Source organism: Mesoplodon densirostris, chromosome 2 (assembly GCF_025265405.1).
Source record: "Mesoplodon densirostris isolate mMesDen1 chromosome 2, mMesDen1 primary haplotype, whole genome shotgun sequence".
Taxonomy (NCBI): Eukaryota; Metazoa; Chordata; class Mammalia; order Artiodactyla; family Ziphiidae; genus Mesoplodon; species Mesoplodon densirostris.
Genome location: NC_082662.1, coordinates 103779734 through 103793015, shown reverse-complemented (window position 1 = coordinate 103793015; position 13282 = coordinate 103779734).

Below are 13282 nucleotides of genomic sequence, written 5' to 3'. Positions count from 1 at the left end.
TATTCACAAAAGGTAGGATATGGAAATAACCTAAGTGCCCATCAATGGATGAATAAATAAAGAAGATGTGGTATATATATACAATGGAATACTACTCAGTCATAAAAAAATGAAATCTTGTCATTTGCAACAATATGGATGTACCTTGAGGGTATTATGCTAAGTGAAATAAGTCAGGTGGAGAAAGACAAATAACATATGATTTCAATCATATGTGGAATACTTTTAAAAATCAAAATAAACAAAACAAAACAAACAAAAACAAACACATAGATTCAGAGCCCAGATTGGTGGCTACCAGAGGAGAAAGAGGATTGGAGGCAGGGCAAAATGGGTAAAGGGGGTCAGCTGAATGGTGATGGATAGAAACTAGACTCTTGGTGGTGAGCACGTTGTTGTGTATTCAGAAGCCGAATTATAATGTTGTACACATGAAACACACAATGTTATAAACCAATGTTACCTCAATAAAAATAATTATTCTATGTGAAAAAGCCAGACCAAAAAAAGTACATGCCATATGATTCTGTTTATATAAAATTCTAGAAAATACAAGTTAATCATTAGAGCAAAAGCCAATTAGTGACTACCTGGGGATGGGGAAATGCAAGGAAGAGCAGGAGGGAAGGATTACAAAGGGGCAGAGGAGATTTTTAGGGGTGATGAATATGTTCATTATTTTGATTGTGATGATTTCATAGGATATACATATGTCAAAACCTATCAAATTATACTCTTTAAACATATGCACCATTATGGTTTGAATTGAGTACCCTAAAAATTCATACGTTGAAGTCCCAACACCAAGTAACTCAGAATGTAATCTTATTTGGGAGATAGGGCATTGCAGATGAAATTAGTTAAGATGGAGTAGGTTAGGCCCCTAAAACAATATGATTGGTATCCTTATAAAAAGGGGAAATTTGGATACAGACATATGAACAGGGAGAATGCCATGTGATGATTGGAGTTCCTTGCCACAAGGAACTAGGAGACAGGCCTAGAACAGATCTTTTCCCAGCGCTCTCAGAGTAGCACGACCCTACCCTACCAATATCTTATCTTGGACTTCTTGCCTCTATAACTGTGAGACAATACATTTCTGATGTTTAAGCCATTCAGTGTGGTACTTTTTTACAACAACCCTAGGAAACTAATACATGCAGTTAATTATATGTCAATCATACCCCCAACAAAGCTGTTTTTAAAAATCCAGTAGATAGAAATGATCTGTGCCTTATCTGGATTCAGGTTGTACCACTCTTTCACTCTTCCTTTTACTATGTTCTTTTGAACATTCTAAACTTTTCTTGCAGCAGGGCTTTGCATTTGCTGTTTGTTCATTATAAAGAGCTCTTTCACCCTATCTCCAAATGGCTTCCTCATTATCTCAGCTTAAAAATTATTTCCTCAGAAAAGTCTTCCTTGACAACCAAATATAGTGTCTCACACTGCCCCCATCACTTTTTATCCCACTATCTCGTACATTCTTCATAGCATTTTTAACTTTCTGATATTGTATTATTTGTTTACACACTTTTCTCTGTTTCTCCCTTTCCAAAGAGAATGTAAACACCATAAATGGAGGGGCTCATCTGTCATCACTATATCCTCAGACTTCAAACCAGCCTACTGTATATACTATATGTTCAATAAATATTTATTGAACACATAAATAAGTGAACATATAGAGCTAATCTCAGAGTGTATAATTCAATACATGAGAGGTTATTAACTGCTTCAATGTTCTATAGATAGTTACAGTAAAAGCCAGGCTAAAATCCAAGTTTCCTAATATCCTTTTCATCACATTAAAATTTTAACTCACTTTCAAATGTAAAAAAAGCCATCCACAATCTTCAATTAACTAAACAGAGGAATGACATTGGAATATGGATCAGATTTACTAATACTTTCCCCTCCTCGAAGAGTGGGTACTTTTCTAGCTTGCAAGATGTTCTAGTTCCATAAAATTCTAAAATCCTATGCAACAGATATTTTTTTAAACATCAGTTTATTCATCTGAACTCTGAGTTATCTATAAGAATCAAATTGCAATAGTCTACAATTTGAAACAAAATCTATTTGTTTATTAAACTCCTTTTAATCCTCTTTTCTTAAACAATACAGATAACTGAGAGCAAGAAGAGCTGGACCTAATGGGCATATTGATAATTTTATTATCTTGAAGCTCCAAAGTAAAGAGACAATTTTGATTTAATATGTATAAAAAATATGTCAATTTGCTGCTTTCTTTTGGTAACCAGTTAAAGCCCCTAATATGACAGATTTATGTGAATTTATGCAAGCTTGTCCCATCCATTTCAAAACATTTTTAAAATTAAGGTCATATATAAATGTTAATAGGAATTGCTAACATTTTCTATAATAAAATTTGTAGTGTTATAAAGTCAGATCAATACCAAGTTTTTTTTCCTATATATCAAAACTTATTTTTCTAACCCTTAGTATAATATCTTTCACTCTATTTTTGTTACTTTATATAACCTCTTGGTAATTAGATATTATTTCTCTGGCTAAATAATATAAGCAGTATTAACTGTACTCACAATAACACGTGTAAACACTTCTCAGGAACTAATCAACAATATGTTATTAATGCACCAAAAAGTATTTTAACTTTTCTCATCTTTGTTTAGTACACCTTTTACTTTAAAAGAAGTTCACAGTATTGTTATATGTGAAAATCAATAAAAGATAGTTAGCAAATTAATCTGTGGTAGCTAAGGAATAATAAACTAATAATATAGTTAACTTCCTTCACTACAGATGTGTAAAAAACAATTGAAGTGAAAGAAGCTAGACACACGTATTGTATGATTCCACTTATTTGAAATACACAGGTGAATTCATAGAGACAGAAAGCAGACTGGTGGTTACCAGGGGCTGGGGGAGTAGAAAATGGGGAATAACAGCTTAGAGGATAAAGGGTATCCTTTTGGGGTGATGAAATTATTTTGAACTAGATAAAGGTAGTGTTTGCACAACACTGTGAATGTATTAAATGCCACAGAACTGTTCATATTGAAATGCTTATTTTTATTATGTGAATTTCACATAATAACTTTAAAAAAGACAACTGACAGCTTAATGCAAAAATATTAACAATACATTGTGGTGTTTGTAATACATGTAGAAGTATATTGTATGTCAAGAACAGAATAAAGGACAGGAATGGGGAATGGAAATGTATATCTGTAAGGTTTTTATACCATATGTAAAGTGCTATAATATTATTAGAAGGTAAACTATGATAAGTTAAAGATGTATATTGAAAATCCTAGAGCAACCACCAAAAAATAAAATATAGCTAAAAAGACAATAGTTCAAAAGAATGAGAAGACACAGACTGGGAGAAAATATTTACAAAAGATATATCAGATAAACCATTGTTATCTGAAATAATCAAACAATATTAAAACTCAATGATAAGAAAACTAACAAACTGATTTAAAAATGGACAAAAGACTTGAGCAGACATCTCACCAGAGAAGACATACAGATGGCAAATCAGCATATGAAAAGATGTTCCACATTATATGTCACCAGGGAATTGCAAATTTAAAAAAAAAATACCACTACACACCTATTAGAATGGCCATAATCCAGAACACTGACAATACCAAATGCTGGCAAGAATGTGGAGCAACAGGAACTCTCATTAATTGCTGGTGTGAATACAAAATGATACGGCCACTTTAGAAGATAGATTGGTAGTTTATTACAAAATTACATGACTCTTATCATAAGATCCAGCAATCATGCTCACTGGTATTAACCCAAAGGAGTTAAAAGCTTGTGTCCATACAGAAATTTCCACATGGATGTTTACAGAAGCTTAATCCATGATTGCCAAAACTTGGAAGCAACCAAGATGGCCTTCAAGAGGTGAAAGGATAAACAAATTGTGGTACATTCAGACAATGGAAAATTATTCAGCACTAAAAAGAAATGATCTACCAAGCCATGAAAAGTTATGGAAGAGCCTTAAATGCATATTACTAAGTAAAAGAAGGCAATCTGAAAAGGCTACATACTGTATGATTCCAACTAAATGACATTCTGGAAAAGACAAAACTATGGAGACATTAAAAAGATCAGTGGTTACCAGGGGTCAGGGGAGGGAGAGATGAATGGGCAAAACACAGAGGATTTGTAGGGTAGTGATAATATTCTGTATGATATGATAATGTTGGGTACATGTCATTATACATTTGTCAAAACCCATAAAATGTAGAACACCAAGAGTAAACCCTAATGTAAACTATGAACTTTGGATGGCAATAATGAATTGATAAAACTTCATCAATTGTAACAAATGTACCACTCTGATACAGGATGTTAACTGAGGGGGAGATTAAGCATGCGTGGGACCACGTGCATTTGGGAAATCTCTGTATTTTCTATTCAGTTTTGCTGTGAACCTAAAACTACTCTAAAAAATAAAGTCTGTTACTTTTTAAAAAGCCAATGATGAAAATAAAATGGAATCATGACAACATTAAAATAATCCAAAAGAAAATACAGGCTTACCTCATTTTACTGTGCTTCACTTAGTTGCACTTCACAGTGTACTTTTTACAAATTGAAGGTTTGTGGTAATCCTGTGTCAAGCAAATCTATCAGTACCATTTTTCCAACAGCATTATTTTTAAATTAAGGTGTATACATTATTTTTTTAGACATAATGCTATTGCAAACTTAATAGTCTATAACAGAATGTAAACATAACTTTTATATGCATTGGGAAACCAAAAAATTTGTATGACTCACTTTATTTTGATATCTTTTTTACTGCAGTGCTCTGCAACTGAACCTTGAATATCTCCAAAGTATGCCTGTAGAAACAGAGAAAACAAGGAACAAGGAACAGATGGAATAGAAAATAAATGGTAAGATGGTAAAATTAAACCCAAGTACATCAATAATTATATTAAACATAAATGGTTTAACTAAATCAAAAGATACATGCACCCCAATGTTCATAGCAGCACTATTTACAAGAGTCAAGACATAGAAGCAATCCAAGTGCCCATCAACAGATGATTGTGTGGGTGGGTATATATATACAATGAATATTATTCAGCTATAATAAAGAAATATTGCCATTTGCAGCAACATGGATGGACCTAGAGAATATTATATTAGTGAAGTCAGAGAAAGACAAAAATGATACCACTTATATGTGGAATCTAAAAAATAATATAAATGAATCTATATACAAAACAGAAACAGACAAAGAAAACAAACTTATGGTTACCAAAGGGGAGAGGGAAGGGAGGGAGGGACAAATTACGTGTATGGGATTAACAGATACAAACTACTATACGTAAACTAGATAAGCAATAAGAATTTACTGTATAGCACAGGGGATTATATCCAATAGCTTGCAACTACCTATAATGGAATATAACCTACAAAAAAACGGAATCACTATGCTGTACACCTGTAACAGCATATTATTGTAAGTCAATAATATTCAATTAAAATACTGTAAATCGACTATACTTCAATTAAAAATATATATGTAAATGGGTTAATCATTCAAATTATAAAGCAAAGATGATCAGATTTGATTAAAAAAATCAAGACTGACTGTATTCTGTCTACATGTAACCCAGTTTACATATAGAAATACAGACAGATAAAGACAAAAGAGTGGAAAAAGATAAAATATGAAAACATTAATTAGAAGAAAGCTGTAGTAGCTATATGAATATCAAAATAAACTTCAGAGCAATGAATATTCTATGAATAAAAAGGAACACTTTACAATGATGAAGGGATGAAGTCGTCAAGAACAAAAAAGCAATCCTAAAAGTGTATGCACATAAAAACAAACTTAAAAGTTTATGAAACAAACACTGACAGACTTAAAAGGAGAAATAAATAATCTACAATTATAGTTGAAAATTTCAACACCTTTCTCTCAGTAATTGAAATACTAAATATTTCAAGAAGCTCAAGAAGAAATAGTAACTCTAAATAGCCATATATTTATCAAATAAAGTTATTTCATAATTAAATATATTACTTCAAAGAAAACTTCATTCCCAGATTATTTCACCGGTAAATTCTCTCACACATTTAAGAAAGATATAATATCAATTTAACACAAAGGCTTTCCAAAAGTTGAGAGAACACTCCTCAGTTAATGTTATAAGGCCAGCATAACCTTGATGGCAAACCAGCCAGAAACATTACAGACTAAGAAAACTAGAGACCAACATCTCTCAAAAAATGTCAAGATGCAAAAATTCTTCACAAGAATTTTAGCAAATCAAGTCCAATAATATATAAAAAGGATAATATGTCATGACCAAATGGTATTTATCCCAGGAATGCAAAGTGGGTTTAACACTGGAAAATCAATGAATGTAATTCACCATGTCAACAGACTAAAAATGAAATACCATATATTCATCTCAAAATATGCAGAAAAAGCTTCAGAAAAATCAGCATTCATTCATGATAAAAATTTCCAGCAAATTAGTAATAAAATGAACTTCTTCAACCTGTAAAAAGATATCTAACATCATACTTAAGGTGAAATAATTGGGGAAAAGACAAGGATGTCCACTCTCACTATTTGTATACAATGTTGTATTAGAAATACTAGCCTGTGTAACAAGGCAATAAAAAGAGAAAAAAAACATAGATTGAAGAAGTAAAAATGTCTTTATCTACAGATGACATGATCATCTATACAGAAAATTGTAAGGAATCTACAAAAATGTTGCTGGAACTAGTAAATGCTACTGGATCTAGTAGGCAGGTTTATCAAGGTTGCAGGAATCAAGTTCATTAGACAAAAATTTCCACCTCCCTAGGCATCATTATCTTCCTTCTGCCACAAGGTTTCTGGAAGGTCAGACTATGCTACACTCATGCCCTCTTTCTGGGTCCTGGGCACCACAGATGGTTACGGCTAGGTGGCCATCCTTGGGTTCATCTACTTGCTGGTCTGTCAGCTAGCCTGATTTGACTCCCATGTACCAAATACCATTCCCTGAGTCCTACAAAGAAAATGCAGACCTTAGCGAGGCAGAGAACACTCAATCAGTAGAGCTGGCACCAAAATACCAATGCTCCATGCCATCCTGGTCTTTCATAGACTGTGACCATCAATTACTGACCAGAGTTGCCTTGGGTGGCCCTCACGTGTCCATTTGTAGGAACTGCAGCCTCCAAGTTAACTTCTGTTTTCAAAGGACCTGGGATAAGCAGGTGCGTAATAATAATGGCTATTGCAGGCATCAGCCTGGCAATATGGGTTCTCTTGACATTTCAGCTACTCCCAGGACAGGAAGGAGGCTCCTGAGGATGGAGAGAGTCCATGGGGCCAGTTTAGAGCTAGGGAACATCTAGAGTACAAGTCCTCCTTTTTCCTTGTCCCTGTTGAATTCACCTTCATGTAGTGAGTCAAATTCATTAAAACCCACTGAATGCCCACCTATCATGGGCATTCATAACATTGATTTTATTAATAAAAATGAGAGATAATTATTAGCACTTGCTTTGTGCTAGATACCCTTCAAAATGTCTGTTAACTCATTTTTTTCTATTTATAATTATCACCATTTTACACACCAGAAAGCTGAGCCACAGAGAGGTTATTCAGAACCTGAATGGCAGAGCAAGGACTCCAAACTTAGTCAGCCAAACAAACGCCATACTTTTAATAAACACGTCATATCACCTGTGGTAGGTAGGCCTGAAGAATTAGTTTTGACTTAATTAAACATGATAATCCAATAAACTATATTTGCGATTCAGCTAATAAACAGAATGTACAAAAATCTCAGATACTATTAAAAGAGCTAGAAAACTTTTATTTTTTCACATAATTATTGGACTGTAATTGCTTTAAAATGTCATGTTAGTTTCTGCTGTACGACAAAGTGAATCAACTATATGTATACATATATTCCCATATCCCCTCCCACGTGAGCCTTCCTCCCACACTTCCTATCCCACCCCTCTAGGTCACCACAAAGCAACAAGTTGATCTCCCTGTGCTATGCAGCTGCTTCCCACTAGTCATCCACTTTACATTTGGTAGTGTATATATGTCAATGTTACTCTCTCACTTTATCCCAGCTTCCCCTTCCCCCACTGTGTCCCCAAGTCCGTTTTCTACGTCTGCATCTTTATTCCTGCCCTGCCACTAGGTTCATCAGTGCCTTTCTTTAGATTCCATATATATGCGTTAGCATACAGTATTTGTTTTTCTCTTTCTGACTTACTTCACTCTGTATGACAGACTCTAGGTCCATCCACCTCACTAAAAATAACTCAATTTCATTCCTTTTTTTTTTTTTTTTTTTTGTGGTACGCGGGCCTCTCACTGTTGTGGCCTCTCCCGTTGCGGAGCACAGGCTCCGGACGTGCAGGCTCAGCGGCCATGGCTCACAGGCCCAGCCGCTCCATGGCATGTGGGATCTTCCTGGACCGGGGCACGAACCCGTGTCCCCTGCATTGGCAGGCGGACTCTCAACCGCTGCGCCACCAGGGAAGCCCTCATTCCTTTTTATGGCTGAGTAATATTCCATTGTATATATGTGCCACATCTTCTTTATCCATTCATCTGTTGATGGACATTTAGGTTGCTTCCATGTCCTGGCTATTGTAAATAGTGCTGCAGTGCACATTGGGATGCATGTATCTTTTGGAATTATGGTTTTCTCCAGGTATATGCCCAGGAGTGGGATTGCTGGGTCATATGGTAGTTCTATTTTTAGTCTTTTAAGGAACCTCCATACTGTTCTCCATAGTGGCTGTATCAATTTACATTCCTACTAACAGTGCAAGAGGGTTCCCCTTTCTCCACACCCTCTCTAGCATTTATTGTTTCTAGATTTTTTGATGATGGCCACTCTGACTGTTGTGAGGTGATACCTCATGGTAGATTTGATTTGCATTTCTCTAGTGATTAGTGATGTTGAGCATCTTTTCATGTGTTTGTTGGCAATCTGTATGTCTTCTTTGGAGAAATGTCTATTTAGGTCTGCCCATTTTGGGATTGGGTTGTCTTTTTTTTTTGATATTGAGCTGCAAGAGCTGCTTGTATATTTTGGAGATTAATCCTTTGTCAGTTGCTTCATTTGCAACTATTTTCTCCCATTCTGAGGGTTGTCTTTTTGTTTTGTTTATGGTTTCCTTTGCTGTGCAGACGCTTTTAAGTTTCATTAGGTCCCATTTGTTTATTCTTGTTTTTATTTCCATTACTCTAGGAGGTGGGTAAAAAAGGATCTTACTATGATTTATGTCAAAGTGTGTTCTGCCTATGTTTTCCTCTAAGAGTTTTATAGTGTCTGGCCTTACATTTAGGCCTTTAACCCCTTTTGAGTTTAATTTTGTGTATGATGTTAGGAAGTGTTATAATTTCATTCTTTTACATGTAGCTGTCCAGTTTCCCCAGCACCACTTAATTGAGGAGGCTGTCTTTTCTCCATTGTATATTCTTGCCTCTTTTGTCAAAGATAAGGTGACCATATGTGCATGGGTTTATCTCTGGGCTTTCTATCCTGTTCCATTGATTTATATTTCTGTTTTTGTGCCAGTACCATACTGTCTTGATTACTATATCTTTGTAGTATAGTCTGAAGTCAGGGAGCCTGATTCCTCCAGCTCCATTTCTCTTTCTCAAGATTGCTTTGGCTATTCAAGGTCTTTTGTGTTTCCATACAAATTATAAAATTTCTTGTTCTAGTTCTGTGAAAGATGCCATTGGTAATTTGATAAGGATTGCATTGAATCTATAAATTGCTTTGGGTAATATAGTCATTTTCACAGTGTTGATTCTTCCAATCCAAGAACATGGTATATCTCTCCATCTGTTTGTATCATCCTTAATTTCTTTCACCAGTGTCTTATAATTTTCTGCATACAGGTCTTTTGTCTCCTTAGGTAGTTTTATGCCTATGTATTTTATTCTTTTTGTTGCAATGGTAAATGGGAGTGTTTCCTTAATTTCTCTTTCTGATTTTTCATTGTTAGTGTATAGGAATGCAAGAGATTTCTGTGCACTAATTTTGTATCCTGCTGCTTTATCGAATTCATTGCTTTTCTGGTGGCATCTTTAGGACTTTCTATGTATAGTATCATGTCATCTGCAAACAGTGACAGTTTTACTTCTTCTTTTCCAATTTGGATTCCTTTTATTTCTTTTTCTTCTCTGATTGCAGTGGCTAAAACTTCCAAAAGTATGTTGAATAATAGTGGTGAGAGTGGGCACCCTTGTCTTGTTCCTGATCTTAGAGGAAATGCTTTCAGTTAGTCACCATTGAGAATGATGTTGGCTGCAGGTCTGTCATATATGGCTTTTATTATGTTGAGGTAGGTTCCCTCTATACCCACTTTCTGGAGAGTTTTTATTATAAATGGGTGTTGAAATTTGCCAAAAGCTTTTTCTGCGTCTATTGAGATTATCATATGGTTTTTATCCTTCAATTTGTTAATATGTGAGCTAGAAAACTTTTAATGTAATAGCTGTTAACTTAGTGTACGTTGAGAGAGGATTTGGCACTATGAACAATATTGTTGACAAAAAGGAATTTTCTACCTATTGAGACTAGGTCATCCAATGACTATTAATTTACTGGGAAAATCATTTTAAAAAATTGAGGCATTTTCCTTTGACAAATCATAGTTCAGACACGGGTTTCTTTTAACTACAGACAGCCTCATCAAGCAAATAACACAGCAATTATTTTTAAATTAAAAATAATTTGGAAATTATTAAAATAATTAGAGGATCTGCACTACAGGCTTATCACTTTGGGTTTTTTAAGGTTTTGTTTGTTTGTTTTTTGGCCGCACTGTGCAGCATGTGGGATCTTATTAGTTCCCCGACCATGGATTGAACCTGTGCCCCCTGCAGTGGAAGCATGGAGTCTTAAACCACTGGACCACCAGGGAAGTCTGGCAATGTCTATTAAAATTTTAAATATACATCTCCATAGGCCCATGAATTCCAAGTTAATAATTTATTCTATAGAAATAAAAGCACTAACATTAGCATTGTTCATAGTGCATAAAACTGGAAACAAAGAGAAATCCCATTACATCAGTTAAGATAGAGCAGCTTATGCCAACAATAACAAACAACCCCAAACTCACAGGGGCTTAACACCACAAAGTCTTATTACTTATTCACACTACATGACCATGATGTGCTTAATCAGAGAACTTTATTCCATGTAATTTTCACTCACAGACCTAGGATGACAGAGGTTTCATCATTTGTAACATCACAAATTGCTGCAGCAGGAGGAAGAGTGTAACAGAGGGTCTCATGTTATTAACCAAATACTCTGGCATGGAAGAAATTAACGTACATCACTTCTACTTAAAATCGATTGGCCAGAACTTATCATATAGCCTTACTGAAGTGAGAGGGGAAGTATAATTTTCTCATGTGCCTGGAAGGAGAGAAGAACTGGATACAGCTGATCATAAAAGTCTCTACCTTACTCTAGTAGATAAATAGGTGAATTATGGTACATTCATAAAATCTTACACAGCAATTTAAAAGAATGAATTGGAAGTATACCATGTTTTAGAGAGATCTCCATGAGATAATGAACGAGTAAAGCAAGAATCCAAAAAGTATATATTATCTAATTTTTGTAAACTAACCATGATCAGAGAACCCTGTATGTATGCACGCATATGTAAAAATATAACTAAATACATTATATCTATATCTATCTGTCATGAAGAAAAATAGGGTTCTTGCCAAGGGTTACTACCTAGGAGAGGGGGATTTGGTGGAGGGGGACCCTGATATACGTAGACAGGGGAAGAGAGAGGGTGAAAAAGAAAGCAAAAGGAAAAAAGCAGGGCACTAAGAATTTGTATCATTATATTTATGCATTGATGTAAGTTATGTATATGAATATAGAAACTAAGTCATTTTTAATCTTTTCCTTATAATTTTGATTGCTTTTATAGGCCTCAAAACACTGATCTGTTGAAATTAAATGAACTTTTCACTTGCCCCCAGCTCTAAACTCTATGATTTCATAACTTAAATAAGTCTTATCTGTCTCTATTTGTCATTTCCTATTTCTAACCCACAGTTGACCTGCTACTGATTAAAGTTCTTGATGTACTACTACAGCCTGTGGACTATTAATTATACTGAGTTATACTGAATTCAGGTTGCCTGAATTATGAATAATTTATTTCTAACCTTTATATCAACCGAAGCAACTTGCTCTTTGACGTCATTAATTTACATTTACATGAAGTAGGAGACATTTTATTACTGCTAAAGTGATAAAGTTATGGATATTTTTCTTAGGACAGGTATTAGGTCTAATCTAAAAGTCTATAACTTAAACTATCAGTCTAAGAAATTTTCCCATCTCTCACCTAGACTATTTTAATATCTTCAATAACCTCACCTGTTCTGATTTACATCTAATGATCTTTCTAAAACAAAAGTCTTTTTCAAGTGAGAGGATGGATGATAAAGTTGGGAAACCATATACTTTATATCCTTTTGTAAAGTTTTAATTTTAAAATACCATATTTTAAGTAATAAAGTCTTATTTTCCTTGTTTAACTCTATTCCATTTTCCATACCAAAAAAGTACAAGGTTTGCAACATAATATACAACATTCTATATGAAGAGACCATGGTCTGGTTCTACTAATTACTCTTCATTTCAACCTTTATTTTGCTATTTCTTCTGCTTTGATTTCCTCTTATCCTTCTTATACACCTGTAGAGTTCCTATTTATGTTCAAAATCCATCTTTTCCAGAAGGCCTTCTCTGAAGTCAAGACATGAAATTATCATTTATGTCTCTGTATATTTCATACTTGTATACTGTTGAATTACTTATAAGTGACTCATTTGTTTACAAATTTATATTTGCTACTAGACTGCAAGTCACTGAGAGTGTCATTTATCATACTGATACCCCCCAATCCAACTATTTATTCTATACTTTCAGGTATTGCCACTCAGAATGATATGATACAGAATATTCCTTTCTTGAATCACTTTGTTCTCTAGGCTTCCATACTTTACACTTCACTTGTCTCCCTTATGAGTCTTTACAACAACCTCTCTATTGCTTGACAATGTTTCAGTATCCCAAGGCTCAGTACTAACTCCTTTCCCTTCTGTAACTACACACTCACTACTTGTAAAGAGAGTGCATTCAATCCTGTGCTTTAAATGGCATGTTTATGCCAATGATTAATAAATACTGACCCTTCTGGAAAACTCCAGATTCATTTGTCCAAT